This window comes from Tursiops truncatus, chromosome 2, assembly GCF_011762595.2.
Source record: "Tursiops truncatus isolate mTurTru1 chromosome 2, mTurTru1.mat.Y, whole genome shotgun sequence".
Taxonomy (NCBI): domain Eukaryota; kingdom Metazoa; phylum Chordata; class Mammalia; order Artiodactyla; family Delphinidae; genus Tursiops; species Tursiops truncatus.
The window spans coordinates 69,362,418-69,381,788 of NC_047035.1; the positions used below are offsets into that span (position 1 = coordinate 69,362,418).

A 19,371-nucleotide genomic window follows, 5' to 3' on the forward strand; every position below is an offset into this window, starting at 1 on the left:
TGCTTCCAAGCTTTCCACTACAATTAGAATTAAAACCTCAGATTCTGTATCATGGCCTGCCTACCTAGCCATAAATGATCTAACCCCTCAGCACTCTTCCACTCTTTCTCTTCACATTGACACACTCCTTATACTTTATATACTTTCTTTTTTTCTTGTACTTTATATGCTTATACTTCATATACTTTCTGTAGCCATTAAGATCATTCCTACTTGAATGTGTTTACACTTACTGTTTGTCCTTCCTACAATACTCTTCCCTCTAGATAACTACATCCATATATCTGGCTCCTTATCTTTCAGGTCTCAGAGGTCTTCAGAGTACAGTCTGTCTAAAGTGATCTCCTTTCACCCAGGCACCATCCCTATTCTATCTTTTTTTCACTGTAACTTTCACTATCTAAAATATGTATCTTTTAATTTATTATGTATTGTGTCTGTCCAGTAGAATATAAGCTCCATTAGGCAGGCACATTATGTCATATGTGTTCTTGTTTCCCTGCACATAGAACAGCTCCTGCTTCAAAATAGGCACTCAGTAAATACTTGTGGAATGAATAAATGATTAGGATGGCTTTGGAAGATGTCCACAGCATTGTCTTTGACATGAGACAAGTTTAGGACTAACTGATGAGAACCAAGGAGAAATAGTAACATTTTTTTTGCAGTAGGAATAGTAATACTGTAGGAGGAAAACAAAATTAGTTATAGGATGTCCTGGGACATTCGTCCACAGTACACAGAAGGCAGAGAAATGGGGCTATTCAGGTTTGGGAACTGAACTAAAAAAGAATAACAGGATCAGAGACTGTAGAGTCTAGTAGGATGACTATACAGCCCAATTTACTCAGGACAGTCCCAATTTACATCTATTGTCCCAACTTAATTATTAACTATGCCTCCCTTTCATTCTCAAAAGAATGTTCCCTGGATGAAAAATTATATGATCAACCTAAGTTTAGGATGCCAAAGAACTATCCATGGAGTTCCTACCAGCCAGTGAAGACTAAAAGGAGAATCCTTGGTACTTTTGTACCATGTCACTTGCTCCTCTGAAATGTAGAACAACTCAGAATGTTTTCCAAAGGCATAGGCCTCAAAGGGATCAACATGGACTTTTCCACCAGCTGCTTCAGTGACTGTGCAATAAGCAATCATCCAGGGATCTCAGCCTGAGCTATGTGAAAGTATTTGGCAAAAAGGAATTAACACTGCTACTTCTGATGCAAGAACAGCAAGTACTTCACTGAATCATCAAGTCAAACCAAAGATGGAAGGAGTCCCAGAATGCCAGCTGGGCTAGGTTCCCGCTTTAGTAAGCTAAATACAAAAACTTGCTCAGGTCTCAAATGGCATTTATTTAACATACAGGTAAAATGGGCCACATGACGACTAAATTACAGTGAACAAACCGCATAACTGTGGCAGCTTTTCTACTGGATTTGCAGACATGAGTCTAATAATTTTTATTCAATTTTCTGTAGACTTCTTCCAGCTCTGAGTTTAGAGAGAAATTTTTTAAAGCAGATTTAACAGGTTTTCTCTGATAAACTCTGTTACCATTTTTGTCATTAGCAGAATTAGTGTAGTAGTTCACAAGCACAGGTACTTGCTTGGAGGTTTACGTATGTTATATCAGTTAATCTCTATACAGACATGCCTCAGAGATATTGTGAGTTCAATTCTAGATCACTGCGATAAAGCAAATATCAAAATAGAAGCAAATCACATGAACATTTTTGGTTTCCCAGTGCATATGAGTTATGTGCACACTATACTATAGTCTATTAAGTGTGCAATAGCATTATGTCTAAAAAATGGACCTATCTTAATTTAAAACTACTTTATTGCTAAAAAAAAATGCTAACCATAATCTGAGCCTTGAGTCATAATCTTTTTGCTGGCAGAGGGTCTTCCTTCTATGTTCATGGCTGCTGACTGAGCAGGGTGCTGCTGAAGATTGGGGTGGCCATGGCAGTTTCTTAAAATAAGACAACAATGAAGTTTGCTGCATCAGTTGACCCTTCCTCTCATGAACAGTTTATCGGCAGTAGGCAGTGCTGTTTGACAGCATTTTACTCACAGTAGAACTTCTTTCAACATTGGAGTCAATCTCTCAAACCCTACCTCTGCTTTATCAACTAAGTTAATTTATGTAATATTCTAAATCATTTGTTATCATTTCAACAATCATCACAGCATCTTCACCAGACGTAGATTCTTTCTCAAGAAACCACTTTCTGGGCTTCCCTGGTGGCGCAGTGGTTGGGAGTCTACCTGCCGATGCAGGGGACACGGGTTCGTGCCCCGGTCTGGGAAGGTCCCACATGCCGAGGAGCGGCTGGGCCCGTGAGCCATGGCCGCTGAGCCTGCGCGTCCGGAGCCTGTGCTCCGCAGCGGGAGAGGCCACAGCAGTGAGGGGCCTGCGTACTGCAAAAAAAAAAAAAAAAGAAAAAAGAAAAAAAGAAAAAAAAGAAACCACTTTCTTTCCTCATCCATAAGCAGCAACCCCTCATCTGTTTAAGTTTTATTATGAGATTGCAGTAATTCAGTCACATCTTCAAACTCCAGTTCTAATTCCACTTCTCTTGCTATTTCTGCCACATCTGCATTACTTCCTCCAGTGAAGTCTTGAACCCTTCAAAGTCATCCATGAGGGTTAGAATCAACTTCTTCCAAATTCCTGTTAATGTTGATATTTTGACCTCTTCCCATAAATTATGAATGTTCTTAATAATATGCAAAATGGTCAATCCTTTACAGAAGGTTTTAAATTTACATTGCCCAGATCCATCAGAGAAATCAGTCTGTGCCAGTTATGGCCCTTCTCCAATAGTAAGACTTGAAAGTCAAAATTAATCCTTGATCCATGAGCTGTAGTGTGGATGCTGTTTTAGCAGGCATGAAAAAAACGTTAATTTCATTGTACATCTCCATCAGTGCTATTGAGTAACCAGGTGCATTGTCATTGAGCAGTAATGTTTTGAAAGGATTCTTTTTTTCTGAGAAGCAGTTCTCAACAGTAGGCTTAAAATATTCAGTAAACCATGTTGTGAATAGATGTGCTGTCATCCAGGCTTTGTTGTTCCGTTTACAGAGCACAGGCACAGTAGACTTAGCATAATTCTTAAGGGGCCTAGGATTTGGGGAATGGTGAGTGAGCATTGGCTTCAACTTAAACTCACCAGCTCCATTAACCCCTAAAAAAAAGGACAGAGTCAGCCTGTCCTTTGAAACTTTGAAGCCAGGCATTGACCTGTCCTCTCTAGTTATGAAAGTCCTAGATAGCATCTCCTTCTAATAGAACACTGTTTCATCTACATTGAAAATCTGTTGTTTCATGCCAACAGGCACATGAAAAGATGCTCAACATCACTAAACATCATGGAAATGCAAATCAAAACCACAATGAGATATCACCTCATACTTATCAGAATGGCAGCTACCAAAAAGATAGCAAATAACAAGTGTTGGCAAGGTTGTGGAAAAAAGGGAACCCTGTGGCGGTCCAGTGGTTAAGACTCTGCTTCCACCGCAGGGGGCGTGGGTTCGATTCCTGATCTGGAAACTAAGATCCCACATGCTGCTCAGCTCCACCAAAATAATAATAATAATAAATAGAAATGTAAATTGGTGCAGCCAGTCTGGAAAACAATATGGAAATTCCTCAAAAAATTAAAAATAAAACCACCATATGATCCAGCAATTCCACTCCTGGGTATTTATCCAAAGAAAATAAAAGCACTAATTAGAAAAGAGATATGCACCCCTATTTCACTGCAGCATTATTTACAATAGCCAAGATATGGAAGCAACCCAAGTGCCTATCAAATAAATAAATGGATAGAGAAAATGTGGTATACATAGACAATGAAAACTTAGTCATAAAAAATAATGAAACCTTGCCATTTGGAACAACATGGATGAACCTAGAGGATATTATGCTAAGTGAAATAAGTCAAACAAAGAAAGAAAAATACTGTATGATTTCATTATATGTGTAATCTAAAAAACAAATGAACAAACATAACAAAACAGAAACAGAGTGATAGATACAGAGAACAAACAAGTTGTTGCCAAAGGGGAGGGGAGTGCAAGGAGAAAAGAAATGGGTGATGGAGATTAACAGATACAAACTTCCCATTGCAAAATAAATGAGTCACTGGTATGAAATGTACAGTGTGGGGAATGTAGTCAATAAATATGTAATATTTTTCTTTTGTGACGTATCGTATTAGACTTATTGTGGTGATCATTTTGAAATGTATAGAAATATCAAAATACTATGTTTTCCATGCACATATGGTCACCTTATTTTTGATAAAGGAGGCAAGAATATACAATGGAGAAAAGACAGCCTCTTCAATAAGTGGTTCTGGGAAAACTGGACAGCTACATGTAAAAGAATGAAATTAGAACACTCCCTAACACCATACACAAAAATAAACTCAAAATGGATTAAAGACCTAAAAGTAAGGCCAGACACTATAAAGCTCTTAGAGGAAAACATAGGCAGAACACTCTATGACATAAATCACAGCAAGATCCTTTTTAACCCACCTCCTAGAGAAATGGAAATAAAAACAAAAATAAACAAACGGACCTAATGAAACTTAAAAGCTTTTGCACAGCAAAGGAAAGCATAAACAAGAAGAAAAGACAACCCTCAGAATGGGAGAAAATATTTGCAAACTAAGCAACTGACAAAGAATTAATCTCCAAAATGTACAAGCAGCTCATGCAGCTCAATATCAAAAAAACAAACAACCCAATCCAAAAATGGGCAGAAGACCTGAATAGACATTTCTCCAAAGAAGGTATACAGATTCCCAACAAACACATGCAAGGATGCTCAACATCACTAATCATAAGAGAAATGCAAATCAAAACTACAATGAGGTATCACCTCACACCAGTCAAAATGGCCATCATCAAAAAATCTACAAACAATAAATGCTGGAGAGGGTGTTCTGCACTGTTGGTGAGAATGTAAACTGATACAGCCATTATGGAGAACACTATGGAGGTTCCTTAAAAAACTAAAAATAGAACTACCATAGGACCTAGCACTCCCACTACTGGGCATATACCCTGAGAAAACCGTAATTCAAAAAGTCATGTACCACAATGTTCATTGCAGCTCTATTTACAATAGGCAGGACATGGAAGCAGCCTAGTGTCCATTGACAGATGAATGGATAAAGAAGACATGGCACATATATACAAAGGAATATTACTCAGCCATAAAAATAAACGAAATTGAGTTATTTATAGTGAGGTGGGTGGACCTGGAGACTGTCATACAGAGTGAAGTAAGTCAGAAAGAGAAAAATGAATACCATATGCTAACACATATGTATGGGATCTTAAAAAAAAAATGGTTCTGAAGAACCTAGGGGCAGGACAGGAATAAAGGTGCAGATGTAGCGAATCTATTTGAGGACATGGGGAGGGGGAAGGGTAAGCTGGGACGAAGTGAGAGAGTGACATGGACATATATACACTACCAAATGTAAAATAGATAGCTAGTGAGAAGCAGCTGCATAGCACAGGGAGATCAGCTCAGTGCTTTGTGACCACTTGGAGGGGTGGGATAGGGAGGGTGGGAGGGAGACGCAAGAGAGAGGAGTTATGGGGATATATGTATATGTATAGCTGATTCACTTTGTTATACAGCAGAAACTAACACACCATTGTAAAGCAATTGTACTCCAATAAAGATGTTAAAAAAAATAAATAGAAAAAATAAACTAGAAAAAAAAACAATGTATTAGAGTTCCAGTTACCCTGTGTTCTTGCCAGACTGGAATTGACATTTTAAAACATTTAAGCTATTCTGATAGGTGTGAGGTTGTATGTCATTGTGATTTTAATTTGCATTTCCCAAATAGCTAATGGCTGGTTATGTTGAGCATCTTTTCATGAGCTTATTTGCCAGCGATATATCTTCTTTGGTGAAATGTCTGTTCTTATGTTTTGCCATTTAAAAAATTTGGTTTATTTGTTTTATTACTGTTGAGATTTGGGAATTTTTAAAAATATATATATTTTGGATACAAAAAAATACTATGTTTTGTAACAGAAATTAACATAGTTTTGTAGGTCAATTGTACTTCAAAAACAAACTCATAGAAAAAGAGATCAGATTTATGGTTACCAGATGTGGGGGGTTGAGAAGGAGAAATTAAATGAAGGCAATCAAAAGTACAAACTTCAAGTTATAAGATAAATAAGTACTAGGGATGTGATGTACAACATGATGCATATAACTAACACTGCTGTGTGTCATACAGGGAAATTTTTAGGACAGTAAATCCTAAGAGTTCTCATCACAAAGAAATTTGTTTTCTATTTCTTTAATTTTGTATCCATATGAGATGATGGATGTTCACTAAACATATTGTGGTAATCATTTCATGATGTATCTAACTGAATCATGTGGTACACCTGAAACTTACACAGTGCTGCATGTCAGTTATACCTCAATAAAACAGAAAGATACATACATACATACATAAAAGTAAATCTGTTGTTTAGTGTAGCCACTTTCTTTTTTTTTACTGAAGTATAGTTGACTTACAATGTTGTGTTAGTTTCAGGTGTACAGCAAAGTGATTGTTTTATATATATATGCACATATATACATTGTATATGTATATATATGACACACATATATATAATTCAGATTATTTTTATTTTAGGATTTTACAAGTTACTGAATATTGTTCCCTGTGTTTTACAGTAAAATCTTGTTGTTTATTTTATATATAGTAGTTTATGTCTGTTAATCCCATACTCCTAATTTATCCCCCCTTCCTCCCATTACCTCTGGTAACCGTAAGTTTGTTTTCTATGTCTTTGAGTCTGTTTCTGTTTTGTATATAGATTCATCTGTATTATTTTTTAGATTCCACATGTAAGTGATGATATATAGTATTTGTCTTTGTCTGACTTCTCTTAGTAGTATATTCTCTAGGTCCACCCACATTGCCACAAAAGACAATATTTCATTCTTTTATGGCTGAGGAACATTCCATTGTCTATATATACCACTTCTTTTTTATCTGTTCATCAGTTGATGGACACTTAGGTTGCTTCCATATCTTGGCTATTGTAAATAGTGCTGCTATGAACATTGGGGTGCATGTATCTTTTTCAAATTAGTGTTTTCCTTTCCTTCGTATATATACCCAGCAGTGCAGGATCATATGGTAGCTCTATATTTAGGTTTTTTGTTTTTTGGGGTGTTTTTTGCGGTATGCGGGCCTCTCACTGTTGTGGCCTCTCCCGTTGAGGAGCACAGGCTCTGGACACGCAGGCTCAGCGGCCATGGCTCACGGGCCCAGCCGCTCCACGGCATGAGGGATCCTCCCGGACCGGGGCACGAACCCGTGTCCCCTGCATCAGCAGGCGGACTCTCAACAACTGCACCACCAGGGAAGCCCTATATTTAGTTTTTTAAGGAACCTCCATACTGTTTTCCATAGTGGCCACACCAGTTTATTATACATTCTCACCAACAGTATAGGAGGGATCCCTTTCCTTCACACCCTCTCCAGCATTTATTATTTGTAGACTTTATGATGATAGCCATTCTGACTGGTGTGAAGTGGTACCACATTGTGGTTTTGATGTGCATTTCTCTGATAATTAGCAATGTTGAACATCTTTCATTTGCCTGTTGGCCATCTGTGTGTCTTCTTTGGGGAAATGTCTATTTAGGTCTTCTGCCCATTTTTTATTGGGTTGTTTCCTTTTTTTATAGTGAGTTGTATAAGCTGTTTGTATATTTTGAAATTTGACCCCCTGTTGGTCTCCTTATTTGCAAACATTTTCTCCCATTCTGTAAGTTGTCTTTTCATTTTGTTGATGGTTTCCTTTGCTGTGCAAAAGCTTTTAAATTTGATTACGTTCCATTAGTTTATTTTTTGCTTTTATTTCTTTTGCTTTTATTTCTTTTATTCTTTTGCCTGATCTAAGAAAATTTTGCTATGGATTGTGTCTGAGAATGTTTTGCCTATGTTCTCTTCTAGGAATTTTATGGTGTTGTGTCTTATATTTAGGTCTTTAAACTATTTTGAGTTTATATTTGTACATGGTGTGAGGAAGTATTCTAATTTCACTGATTTACATGAGGCTGCCCAGCTTTCCCAACACCACTTGCTGGAGAGACTGTCTTTTCTCCATTGTATATTCTTGCCTCATTTGTCAAAGATAATTGACCGTAGGTGTGAGTCCTGACCAGACCTCATCTCTGCCCCCTCCTACCCAGCTGTTGTGACACCTTCTTTATATCTTTAGCTGTGGAAAAGCTTTTCTGCTAGTCTTCAGGTTGCTCTCAGAGATAGTTGCTCTGTAAGTAGTTATAATTTTGGTGTGCTCAAATGGGAAGTAAACGCAGGATCTTCCAACTTTGCCATCTTGATCCTGTCTCCTGGTTCGTCAGTTTTAACAACACAGCGTATGATGTTAAGAGAAGACCAGGGGTGGGGCTTGGGCTGGGATGGGTATCTGAGGCTCTCTAAACTTTGTGAGTGGCTTTTCTGTAAGCTTAAAAATGCTCTTAAAAAAAGTAAATATGCACCTGATTATGTATGTTCACAAAAACACTTTATGCTGGCTGAGACAGTGAACATAAATGTAATCTTGTTGCAGAATTTGTCAGAAAATATGGTGAAGATCTCAGATGTCTTGAACTTGAATAACTCACTCTATATAATATAGATATAGATAAATATATAGAGACAGACAGACAGAGAGAAGGAGAAAATTACAAAATTCTCCCCAAGATAATCAAATCATGGCAAATGAAATGTTGAACATAGGCCAAGCACAAGAGAATCTCAATAATAGCTTCTTTGTATGACCTTGGAATCATACATCTATGACCTTTGACTTCTCCTACACCTCTCATGTGCAATTAGGTACAAAGTCTTGTCAATTCTTCCTCAGTTTTAAATTATTCTGTTTAAAACACTTCTATTACTTTCCATAGCCAGAAAAATTCCAAACTCTTTAGAATTGCATTGAAAGTCCTTCAAGCCTCTGAATCTAATCAACATTTTTAGTTTAGTATGTCCTCTTATAGACTTGGGTTCAGTCAGACCAGAACAGTCACCATTGCTGAACATGCCATTCATTTCCATGCCTAGTCTGTAACACTGATTCTCATACTTTGGTGTGCATAAGTAGAGTATGGGGAAGAGCTTATTAAAAATGCACATTTCAAAGAAAAAAAAACACAAAAATGCACATTTCAACAAAACAGAAACAGACACATAGATAGAACAAGCTGGTGGTTTCCAGAGAGAAGGGGGGTCGGGGGAATGGAGAAAATAGGCGAAGGAGATTAAGAGTTACAAACTTCCAGACATGAGATAAATATATCACAAGGATAAAATGTACAGCGTAGGCAATAAAGTCAATAATATTGTGGCAATTTTGTATGGTGACAGATGGTAACTGGACTTACTGTGGTGATTATTTTGTAATGATAAAAATATCAAATCACTATGTTGTACACCTGAAACTGATATAATATTGTATATCAAGAATAACAATAATAAAAAATGGCAAAAATTCAATGAAATAATGTAAAACAAGTTGGGACATCTGGTCTCTTATCCTGATTTAATAAAGTATTTGTGTTCTTTTTGAAAAAAAATAAATAATGAAAAATACAAATGCACATGTCAAGTCCATGTACTGCATTATGACCCAAAATAGTCCAAAGGACCTTCCTGCTATAGAACAACCAAATATTTGATAGAACAGTTTTCTATGCATTGCTGAGGTCACAGGAAATAAGGGAAATACTAAGGGCACCCCCTACAGGGGAAAATATCTGTTTGCTGAACCTGGAGTAGAGTCAGCAGGCAGCAAGCAAATCAGAACCTTGAAGCTTTCCCTGAAGGTAAATGCCAGTATTAGCACTCTCATCAGGAAAGTCTCAAGTAAGCTTCAAGGAAGAAGAGCTGAGCCCCAGGCTCTTGCATTAGCTAGGGGCTCTAGAAGCTTAAGTAGTTTCAGGTTGATAGTCTCCTTACCATCAGGAGCTAACTACGAGAAAGGGGGTCTGAAACTCAGACTCTTGTATTAGAAAGAGACTCTAGAAAAACCCTGAAGTGATCTTAGGCTGTTAATCCCCTCCTAAATAATTAAATGCTTACTTAGTGAAGGAAAAAAGACAAGGTTGGTACTTTTAAGGAAATTAGGCTTCAACCATAGAAAGAAAGAAGTATAATCTGCTCTAATAGGAGAAGCTGAATGCTTACAACATGTTATGTTTGCATAGAGGTGTCCAAGGTTCTCACAAATTAAGATGAAATATGACCTCTTAATCAAGTATCTCCAAGCATGTAAAAAAACAAGCCATCATACATGAATCAGTAGAAACCTCAAAAAACAGATTTATTCCCAAGGATTTCAGATACTGACATTCTGAGAATCAAAATATAAAATTTCAACTAATGAAATGTTTAATAAAATAGAATGGGCAATCTCAAAAATACAGAAGAGTAACAAAAACATGGACAAAGATTTGAAAGGGGACGAAGTTGAAATTTTAGTGATAGAGAATATAATTTTGAAGTTAAAAACCAAAAGGGCATGTTTAAAGGCAGATTAAACTAAGCCAAAGTGAAGTTAATGAGTGAAAAGATAGATCTTAAGAAATTATCTAGAATTCAGTACAGAGAACAAAAAGATGAAAAATATGAATGATAGGATCCAAATATAGAGACAGAATTAGAACTACATCATATATTTCATTGAAATACTGGAAAAAAAGAGAGAATGGATGAGAGGTACTTTTGTAGAGATAGTATCTGAGACTTCTCCAGAACTGATGAAAATTATGAATCCACCAATGTCCATCAACAGGAGAATGGAAAGTAAATAGTGTTAAGTTCACAATAGAAATTACACAGCAGTGAAAACAAATGAATAACTACAAAAATCACCATAAATGATTCCTAGTAACATAATAAATTTTTTTTAAAAAGGAGCAGAATATGATATACTAATTACTTCATTCTTTTTTATTGAGGTATATTTGATGAATAATAATATAAAAGTTACAGGTGTACAACATAATGATCCACAATTTTTAAAGATTATATTCCATTTATAGTTATTATAAAAGATATAATATTTTGGCTATATTCCCTATGTTGTACAATATATCCTTGTAGCTTATTTATTTTATACAGCATAGTTTGTACCTCTTAATCCCCTACCCCTATCTCGCTCCTCCACACTTCCCTCTCCCTACTGGTAACCACTAGGTTGTTCTTATGCCTGTGAGTCTGTTTCTTTTCTGTTATATTCACTAGTTTGTTTGATTTTTTAGATTCCACATATAAGTGATATCATATAATATTTGTCTTTTGCTATCTGACTTATGTCACTTAACATAATACCATCCAAGTCTATCCATGTTGTTGCAAATGGCAAAATTTCATTCTTTGCTATGGCTAAGTGGTATTCCATTGTGTATATATATGCTACACCTTCTTAATCCAATCATTTGTTGATGGGCACTTGGGTTGTTTCCATGTCTTGGCTACTGTAAATAGTGCTGCTATGACCCTAGGGAGAATGTATCTTTTTAAATTAGTGCTTTGATTTTTTTCCAGATATATACTCAGGAGTGGAATTGCTGGATCATATGGTAGTTCCATTTTTAGTTTTTTAAGAAAACTTCATCCTGTTTTTCATAGTGACTACACCAATTTACATTCCAACAAACAGTGTAGGAGGGTTCCCTTTTCTCCACATCCTTGCTAACATTTGTTATTTGTGTTCCTTTTAGTGATAGCCACTCTCACAGGTGTGAGATGCTATCTCATTGTGTGGGGTTTTTTTAACATCTTTATTGGAGTGTAATTGCTTTACAATGTTGTGTTTCTGCTGTATAACAAAGTGAATCAGCTATATATATACATATATCCCAATATCCCCTCCCTCTGTCTCCCTCCCACCCTCCCTATCCCACCCCTCTAGGTGGTCACAAAGCACCGAGCTGATCTCCCTGTGCTAGGCAGCTACTTCCCACCAGCTATCTATTTTACATTTGGTAGTGCGTATATGTCCATTCCACTCTCTCACTTCGTCCCAGCTTACCCTTACCCTTCCCCGTGTCCTCAAGTCCATTCTCTACATCTGCATCTTTATTCTTGTCCTGCCCCTAAGTTCTTCAGAACCATTTTTTTCCTTTAGATCCCATACATATGTGTTAGCATATGGTATTTCTTTTTCTCTTTCTGACTTACTTCACTCTGTATGACAGTCTCCAGGTCCACCCACCTCACTATAAATAACTCAATTTCGTTTCTTTTTATGGCTGAGTAATATTCCATTATTACTCATTACAGTAATATGTGCCACATCTTCTTTATCCATTCGTCTGTTGATAGGCATTTAGGTTATTTCCATGACCTGGCTATTGTAAATAGAGCTGCAATGAACATTATGGTACATGACTCTTTTTGAATTATGGTTTTCTCAGGGTATATGCCCAGTAGTGGTATTGCTGGGTCCTATGGTAGTTCTATTTTTAGTTTTTTAAGAAACCTCCATAGTGTTCTCCATAGTGGCTGTATCAATTTACATTCTCACCAACAGTGTAGAAGGGTTCCTTTTTCTCCACACCCTCTCCAGCATTTATTGTTTGTAGATTTTTTGATGATGGCAATTCTGACCAGTGTGAGGTGATACCTCATTGTAGTTTTGATTTGCATTTCTCTAATGATTAGTGATGTTGAGCATCCTTGCATGTGTTTGTTGGCAATCTGTATATCTTCTTTGGAGAAATGTCTATTCAGGTCTTCTGCCCATTTTAATTGGTATTGTTTGTATTTTTGATGTTGAGTTGTATGAGCTGTTTATATATTTTGGATATTAACCCCTTATAAGTCATATCATTTGCAAATATTTTCTCCCATTCAGTAGTCATCTTTTCATCTTGTTGATGGTTTCCTTTGCTGTGCAAAAGCTTTTACGTTTAATTCGTTTCCATTTGTTTCTTTATGCTTTTGTTTATTTAACTTTAGGATACTGATCCAAGAAAAATATTGCTACAATTTATGTGAAACAGTGTTCTGCCTATGTTCTCTTCTAGGTGTTTTACGGTTTTGGGTGTTACATTTAGGTATTTAACGCTCCAGACCTCACTCAAAGTTGGTGGCATTTTGTGTCACCCAGTATATACACCAGAGAAGTACACCTATATGTGGAATTTATTGCCTACAGAACCGAAGAAAAATAATAGGTGATGTGCTTCCTACTTTGTGGTAAGGGGGCCAACATTAAGGAATTTTTCTCCCTGGAGGGGAATTGTGGCTTTTTCCTGGCCACTGTATACCTGAAATCTTCACTGGCATGGTCCCTGAATCTTCATGGGGTTTATATCTCACCCTCTGGAACATAAGCGTCTTACCAAAGTCTCATGTTATTAGCCATCTCTTGTTTGTCTGGACCAATCAGTATGATGTCACTGATGTAATTTATCAGCATGATGTTCTGTGAGATGTCAATATAATCCAGATAATTTTGGACTATATGATGACAGTGGGTGGAAGAATTAATGTAACACTGAGGTAACACTGTAAATCAATACTGTTGTCCATAATGTGTGAATGCAAGCTATGTATGATTTTCTTTGCAAATTAGAGGAGCAAAGAATGCGTTTGCTAAATTTTTAAGCACATACCATACCATATATTTAGGCATTGTTAATCTGTTCTAACAATGATACCAACTCCAGCACAGTATCTGCAATCATCTTCAGTCATTCTCTAGTACCCATCCAGTTTCTATCAGGGCCAGCCTGACTAATTAAATAGACTTATAGGGACAACCACACCTGCATCTTTTAGGTCTTTAAATGTTGCATTTATCTCTACCATATCCGACAGAGTATGATATTGTTTTTAATTTACTATGTTGGTGGGGAGAACTGAAGGGCATGGAATGTTTCAGAGGTTTTCACTTGGCCTTCTCCACTGTGACAGCACTTGCCCCACAGGCCAAAGGACAAATATGTTGATTACTCCAACTGCAAGTATATTAATTCAAATTATACATTCAGAGACTCAGAAAATGAGTACTGGAGAGATCCACAAACATAGTGGAAACACTGTGAGTTGACCTCTAAGCCAGGATTCCATTTATTACATACTCCTCTGAAGTCTCCATTCTAAAAGGGGAAACTTGCTGAAAGTTTAAGTTTCCACATATTTATGTCAACTCAAACTCTGGGTCTAACATTACTCAAAATTAGGAATAAGAGGTCTGCATATTCCCCTTTCTCCTCTTTACAGTCATCCATGTAAACTGCTAGAGTTCCCTCTTCAGTGGAAGACAACAGAATCCAGTTTCTACAACGTATCAGCCACAATGTGGAACATTGTTATTTTAAAAAAATAGTAGATATTTTTTAAGTGACCAAAAGTGAACAGCAAAACTAGTCAACAGAACCAGAGTACAAGGTGAATCAAACACTGGAATCAGTAAACAATAATTTTGAAGCAGCTATTTTTAATTGGTTCAAGAATTTAAAGGAAAATTTGATCATAAGTGAATGGATGAAGAATCTCAGCTGAAAAATAGAAACTACAAGAAATGGGAATTCTGGGACTTCCCTGGTGGCACAGTGGTTAAGAATCCACCTGCCAATGCAGGGGACATGGGTTTGATCCCCACAGAACATCCCTCTGTGGCACGTTCGATCCCACATGCCACAGAGCAACTAAGCCCATGCGCCACAACTACTGAGCCTGTGAGCTAGAGCCCACAGGCCACAACTACTGAGCCCTCGTGGTGCAATTGCTGAAGCCCACACACCTACAGCCCACGCACCTCAATAAAAGAAGCCACCACAACGAGAAGCTCATGCACTGCAACGAAGAGTATCTCCCGCTTACCGCAACTAGAGAAAGCCCATGTGCAGCAACAAAGGCCCAACACAGCCAAAAAATAAATTTAAAAAAGAGAGACAAATGGGAATTCTAAAACTGAACAGTACAGAGTCTGAAATTTAAAATCCCCTCTATGGGGTCAAAGATTGTAGATGTCAAGAGAGAGTTTCACTAAACTTTAAGATAGAGCAATAGTAATTACTTCAATCTTAATTGGTGCTAGTGTCCTAAAAGGTATTTTCCTCCATCACATAAACTTTGAATCCAATAGAGATGACCTACTGAAAATAAAAATAGAAGCCGTTGTTATTTTACAAATGCTTACATAAACACAGACACATGCAAACCTACACTAAAAGGGTAAAAATGTGTTATTATTATTAAAATTAAAACTTAGGTCTATTAACTTCATTCCATTTCTGTTTATTTTATCTAAATAAGAACATCTTATAATGTCAAAAATATTTTTTCGGACTTCCCTGGTGGCACACTGGTTAAGAATCCGCCTGCCAATGCAGGGGACACAGGTTCGATCCCTGGTCCGGGAAGATCCCACATGACATGGAGCATCTAAGTCCGTGTGCCAAAAATACTGAGCCTGTGCTGTAGAGCCCGCAAGCCACAACTACTGAGCCTGTGTGCCACAACTACTGAAACCTGCTCACCTAGAGCCCATGCTCCACAAGAGAGGCCAACGCAGTGAGAAGCCCACACACCTCAACGAAGAGTAGCCCCCGCTTACCGCAACTAGAGAAAGCCCATGCACAGCAACAAAGACCCAATGCAGCCAAAAAGAAAAAAAATAATAAATTTTTCGATGTAGATACACAAAAGATACAGAAAAAGATACAGAAAAATAAAGAGAAGAAAATAAATATCACCAAAGGACAATGTCAATTAGCATAGATACACAAAAGATACAAAAGGACAATGTCAATTAGCGTAGATACACAAAAAGATACAAAAGGACAATGTCAATTAGCGTAGATACACAAAAGATACAAAAGGACAATGTCAATTAGCGTAGATACACAAAAAGATACAAAAGGACAATGTCAATTAGCGTAGATACACAAAAGATACAAAAAAGATACAGAAAAATAAAGAGAAGAAAATAAATATCACCAAAGGACAATGTCAATTAGCGTATTACATTTTGATAGATTTATTTCTACTCTTTTGTCTAAACAAATATTTTTATTAAAGTAGGATCTTTGTGTAAATAATATTATTGACTGATTTTTCATTTAACATTTTTCATGATCATTTTCCTATGTCATTAGCATTCTTTTAAAATGTAATTTTAATTACTTTATATATATCAGAAATTATAAACCTATCCCTCTATTGAACAAATGAGTTGATTTCATTTTTCAGTATTGCAAATATCATTGTAGTAGATTTTGTTGCACATAAATCTGCCTGAATTCCTTCTTATTTATTGAGAAAACTTAGAATTGGGATTAGTTATATTATTTTATTAGTTTTCTAGGACTTCTATAACAAAATAATACCGATTGGGTTTCTTAAACAACATAAATGTATTATCTCACAGTTTGGGAGGCTGAAAGTCTGATACCAAAGTGTAAACAGGTTTGCTCCTTCTGAGGGCCATGAGAGAAGGATCTGTCCTAGGCCTCTCTCCTTGGATTGTTGATAGAAGGCCATCTTCTCCCTGTATCTTCACATTGTCTTCTCCCTGTGTCTGTGTCCAAATTTCTTTTTCTTATAAGGACACCATTCATATTGGATTAGGGCCCACTTTAATTACTTCATTTTAACTTAAACCCTCTCTAAAAATTCTATCTCCAAATACAGTCACATTCTGAGGTAGTGGAAGTTAGAACATCAACTTTTGTATTTTTGAGAGTACACAATTCACTCTGTAACAAATGACTCTGAACATTTTTAAAGGTGTGAATACATTTAACCAAACAGGCCTCTATAAATTGCATGTCTATCCAGACTCAGAACTGGAAGACTCACATAAAGCAAAGTTACTCCTCTGGTATTGATATTTCCCTCTAAATGAATACATGGAAATTAATTCCTTTTGAAAATGGAGAAGAGGTCTATATCAGGCAGCTTCTCAATGTTTGGAGCATATTGAGAGTTTACTTACTATACATGTAATTTAGTAAGAGCTCTTGCAGAAATACCACCTGGATTACTTCTCTGTTCTGAGATACATAGATTATAATCACATTATCTGAATGTTTAATATTAGTTTGTCTTAAAATAATATATATATACACAATATACTTTACCGGTATGTTATGGCTTTTTACAGAAGAGACATTTTAGATCAACTTCTCAAATGTTTCTGCCATATTTTGAAATGCTACTTGCAATCAGGCAATAAACTGAAAGGCAACTAAAGAAGTCCAACACAGCTGCTGGAATAATCTTCCATAAATGTTGTTTGGATAACATCATTCCCTCTCTTAGAAAGCTACAGTGGCTTTCAACTTCTTTTTGTTCCAAATATGAACTTCTAAATATTTGCTACAAGGTTTGGAAAAATTCAAAACCACCTACCAAGACTAGTGTTTTCTTTGTCTGATGATTCACAATCAGTTCCCATTCTATCAAACAACAGCTACTTAACTTCCAGGGCATGTGTATCTCACTCTCATGGTTGACTTTCATGGGGCTACTCTTCATTGCAGTGCACAGTGTTCTCATTGTGGTGGCTTCTCTTGTTGCCGAGCACGGGCTCTAGGCATGCGGGCTTCAGTAGTTGTGGCACACGGGCTCAGTAGTTGTGGCTTGCGGGCTCTACAGCACAGGCTCAGTAGTTGTGGCTCACGGGCTTAGATGCTCCATGTCATGTGGGATCTTCCCGGACCAGGGCTCGAACCCATGTCCCCTGCATTGGCACCACCAGGGAAGTCCCTATAGAGCATTTTTTGACCAGCTAAACTGCACAGCCCAAGATCAGGAAAACTTTTTCTCTGCTGAAGCAGAAGAAGTAAAAATATTCTCAGGAAGTCATCTCACATGGCAACAACTGAGGCTCCTGGAAGCGCCAACAAAACTAAAGGTGAATGTAGTCTTTCTAACATTGATAGAATAAGATCAAATACAGACAAATGGAACAGAGAACAAAAGACATTCCTGAGCAATAGAAGTTGGCTGGGGCATGCAGGACCTTTAAAGAGGCCCTGAGAATATTAGGCACTGAAAAGAGAGGGAGGGGAGTCAGACCAGTTTCACCAGACCTACAAAGCACCAGGCAGAGACTTCCCCAGCTAGATGCCTCCCACCAGAGATTCTGAAAGCTTCTAGTCATGTGCACTATTACCCCTATGGTATACTGCATAAGTCTCATGACACCATCATGTTTAAAGCAAAAGAATGACTATGACTGTGACTATGTTTAAAGCAAATTCACATCCTCTTCTTTTTTGTAGAAAACAGTCTCTGTGCACGTGTGTAAATATTAAAGGGAGAAATCTGTTCAGATATGCTTCCTGAAGGATACAGAGTACCAAAAGCATTAATATGTTTTTGAAATAATATATCCTATAATTTGAGTAACTTGAATTTTTAATCATTTTTTTTCTTTTTAACACTTTAAATGTTAAACACTTAAAAGACCAACTTATTTGGGGACAGTTTAATGGTATATAAAAAAACTTTAAAGAATTTACATATCATATAATTTGATAAAATTTTAATCATCTATATCTTTTCTTTGAACACTTTTAAGGATAAATATTTTAATGGATAAAGTCATTTGGGGGCAAATAGTTTATTTTATTTTATTTATTTTTTGCGGTACGTGGGCCTCTAACTGTTTTGGTCTCTCCCATTGCGGAGCACAGGCTCCGGACGCGCAGGCTCAGTGGCCATGGCTCACGGGCCTAGCCACTCCGCGGCATGTGGGATCTTCCCGGACTGGGGCACGAACCCGTGTCCCCTGCATTGGCAGGCAGACTCTCAACCACTGCACCAGCAGGGAAGCCCTGGAGGCAAATAGTTTAAAAATAAACTTCAAATGTAGCCACAAAATATTCATGGTTGAGGGAGGAAGGGGATCTGGTATGGACCTTTATTTAAGTGGATATTCACAGCAGTTCTGGATAACCTGTGTATGTCAACAAAAGGCATATTATCTCTTAGAAAGATAAACTATCACTCTTCATCTCTAACTCACATACCCATTAGTCTTTGCTTTACAAATTTTAAACTAGCTTTTTCATGCTCTATGTAATTACCTCTTTCTCTATCTCTCCTCTACATCTCCTCTCTCCATTTTCTATGGCCCCATTCTTTGTATTTCCTTTTCCTGGAGGATTTCTCTGCATATGCTCCAGGAAAAGTAGTACCTCATCATATAAATGGAAACACAAAAATTGGCTTCAACCTAACTCAGTTAATCAAAAGGACAAAAGAGTTCATGGTACTTATCCTAGAATTTTGGAAGAAGAAAAAAAATTCATGAGGTGAG

General features: G+C 37.0%; 1 long non-coding RNA gene across 1 annotated transcript in view; it reads left to right on the plus strand.

Moving 5' to 3' along the window:
• Window positions 1-19,371, plus strand: part of LOC141277842 (uncharacterized) — a 241,120-nt gene that overhangs the window by 218,871 nt on the left and 2,878 nt on the right. The window lies entirely within an intron of this gene.